Raw genomic sequence first — 3,784 nt, forward strand, 5'->3', positions numbered from 1 at the left:
ATAAAATTGACAGTAGAGCTAAAACTTAATTCAATACTCTTATTCGGTATGGTAAAGTTATGAGATTAACCTACGTAAACTTCCCAAAAATGTTTATTTTAACTGAAAGCTTGATATTATCTTGTAAAAACTTAACTGCCACATCTGTTTCATATTTTGATATTTTACAAGTGCTGACTATACTCGATAAAGACCAACTAACATATAAACTGTATGAGAGAAGATGTGATCAAGCTTTTTAACCGTCAACTTTCCTTATTTATGTAATAATACATGTAATATACTTTCACCTGCATATGGTATTTATTTCTCCAAACTTATGCCATACTCAAGACTCAAGAGCAGTTTTGAAACCGAGTCAGGCTGTAACAGGGATTTCAACAACCTCGTTTAAGTTCAGCATTTCGTAATGAACAAAGTGTATTGTACGGTTTCAATACAAGTCCCTATATTCTTTTAAATAATAAAAGTGAGGTAAGAAATCAAAACACATACTTTCTGAATCATTGAAATTCCATGCAGTAAGATCAAACAAATTGTTGTTCTTGTATGACCTCCTAAATGCTAATTGTGGTGTCAGGAACTTTTTCTAAAAACAAATTGCAGAAGAAATCAATTTTCAAGTGGAATTTTCTTTAAGATAATTATATTCCACATGCATCACCCACAAAGATTTTAAGATATATGATTTTGCAAAGCATTTTACCCATCACATCTGAAAAATGAGGTTGCCGACGGCTGTGGACACTATTTTCTTAATGAAAATAACCTCAGAAATGAGTAATTTTGAGGCTTTCTCCGTTTAAAACTTAGAAATCTATCACATTAAAGACGTCATATATCCAGATGGTCCTCCTTCATGTCATTTTCTTTTGTGATTTATCACATTCATATGTTCAACTCATACTTAAGCCAATTTCAAATTGTTTTGAAAACATTACAATTTTAGGACAAAATAAAGCCAAACCGTACATATTTCTTACATGGTTGTTAAAATGACCTGAATAATAAAAACAATATATCATTGAGCGGCATTTTACCTGACACATTTCATACCAATTGTTAGGCCTTCGTTTTTATACTAAATTATATTTATGTATAAATATTCCAGCTGCCTTATCGATACATAAAGTTTACAGCAGGGGAGTCGCGTCGACAGGGGTGCTTACTCCTCGAAAGAGCCTGATACTACCTCTGGAATTTCCAGTTGTTTGTTTTTTTAGGTTGCCATGTTCATGGATTTGTATTATTAGTATGTTTTATTCAGATCGACACTCTCTGTTATCTTCATTTGTTTCATTATGAAGGTTTTACGTATTAATTGACACGATGAAAATTGAACAGTACATGTATGTTCTATTAAAATAAAAATCACGGTAACGCATGTTAGTGTACTTTATGATTTAATGATGACAAAAAATCGTATACCAGATGCAAACTGAAAAATAATTATAAGAAAAAAAATATTTCATATATCTTGAATGTAAAGATATTTTCCATGAAGAATATTAATGATTGTTGGTATAAATTACTGATATAAACTATATTAATAATTAAAGACAATATTTAAGTGCATTTTTATAAAGGAAATTTAGAAGTTAATTTATAATGACTTTTATATAATTATTACTGATAAAATTTGCATAATTCTAAATTAGGAAGTAATGAGAAAAAAAAAAACACTATCACGTGATCGTAAAAAAGTTACACCTCGTTTCTTTTAAACCCTAATGTACATGCATATGTATATGTCTATATGTATAAAATTATGGCACAAAAGGTCATACTATAATATAAGGCCCGCTTATCACACTTATTACTCCCTTTCATTGCATTGGAGACAGTAAACATGGTCTTTTTAAACAAAACATTCCTGTTACATGTGGCAGCATTATTAATTCATACTGGAAATCCTAACTGTTACAAGTAAGTATGGTTAATTTCTTACATATGAAACTCAAATTTAAAATGTGAAGGCCCTCAACCAATATTTGTAGCGTCTATATGGATATATTTTTGGTATTAAAATACTAAATACTTTTCTCAAAAACTCGTATTATAGAGGTGAAAGAACTTGTTGCATTGGATACTACTGGAATGAAAAAGAACAGCATTGCAAAGGTTAGGGAAATATATTAAAATGACTGAATGCTGTAATCTTGGATTGCAATAACATTTTTTGGTAGTTTTGAAATGCTTTTGTTTATGCTAATGATTTCACGCAGATATCCTTTGACAAACTTCACATATATAAATAAATACAGTTGAATTAGCCTAAAAATGTTTTGCTTTTTTGCTTTGACTCTATTATAAATTGTAGTTCGTGCATTGGAACTTACTGCATATGGATTTTGATTTGTAGAATGTGTACTTGGTCATTTTGGTGAAAACTGTTCAAAACTTTGTCGATATCCAAGCTATGGTAAGGGGTGTCAGAGTAAGTGCACCTGTCCTGAAATATTATGTGTTCCAGCAATTGGCTGTGTTGAAATAGAGGGTAAGGAATACCTGTATGTTTATTTGAAAGTTTAATAATCTGAAATTTCAGTAGTGAAATATATGTTTTAGTTATAAATATGAAAGATTAGTAACAATATATGAAGTACGTGTTTATTATTATGCATGAGACAAGAAAATATTTCGAAACAATCAATTAGAAATATTTTTTGAGACGACTCCATACAAAAATTATAAAACCAAAGATATACTTGCCATAACAGGAATAAAGAAAGGAGCAAATAATACAAAGAGAGAAATAACTGTCATCTCGAACTCCATATCTATTGCTATTGCTGGTGTCGTTGGAAGTCTTGTTCTCTTGATTGCTGCAATTATACTGAAAACAGTTCTTAAAAGAAAACATGAAGTAAAACAAGACGACGCAATGCATCAACTACAAAATATTGCCGCTTCTGTTGACAATGACCGAACACGTTATAGCCAACGAGTATCAAATGTTTACGATATTATTTCTGAAGATATTGAGTCTTGTCGAGATGCCAAATATCCAACCAAGTGTGGCCAGGAGACTAAAAAAAGTTATAGCTTTGGTACTGCAAATGTATATCTAGACACGAACTCCTCATCTTCAGGATCAAAATCAATAAGAGACTCAAGTCACTTTTATTCACCCTTGTGAAAATACACTTTTGAAAAAAAAGAAGGCATATTGTCCATGTACTTGGTTATTTTTGTGCTTATGTGTCCTTGGAATGGTAAAAGATCATTTAGAAAGCTATCTATATAGTTTAAAATGTTTAAATCATTTTTTCCTATTTTTTTAAAAATCTGTTTGTTGTTGTTTTCTCTGCGAGGATAATTTTCATGCAATGCGAGATTTCTCAAAGAGTTCCCCATGAAAGATTTTGGAGGAAAAGGGGCAACAATGGACCAACATTTAAAACATTTTTCTGCATGTTCAATTAGACAGTAGTTAGGCTGGTTAAATTTAGCGATTTCTGAATGCCATTCTGCGTCATCTGCTTAATTAAAATCCTATGTAAACCCTTATATACAAGAAAGTTGTTTCTATATTTCTACCTGAACAACAAATTAGGAAACCTCGACTGTATAAATAAGGCAAATGATTTTCTACCGTAATGGAATATATCTCTGTATTTATTTGGTACTGTATTTTGTTGCATATTATAGAAAGAAAATCCGGATAGTCAAAAATGATATTCAGGGAACTCAAAAAAAAAAAAAAAAAAAAAAAAAAAAAAATACATATATATATATATATATATATATATATATATATATATATATATATATATATATATAT

This window comes from Saccostrea echinata, unplaced genomic scaffold (assembly GCF_033153115.1).
Source record: "Saccostrea echinata isolate AGI-Se365-2 ecotype Australia unplaced genomic scaffold, CSIRO_AGI_Sech_v1 ptg000003l, whole genome shotgun sequence".
NCBI lineage: Eukaryota > Metazoa > Mollusca > Bivalvia > Ostreida > Ostreidae > Saccostrea > Saccostrea echinata.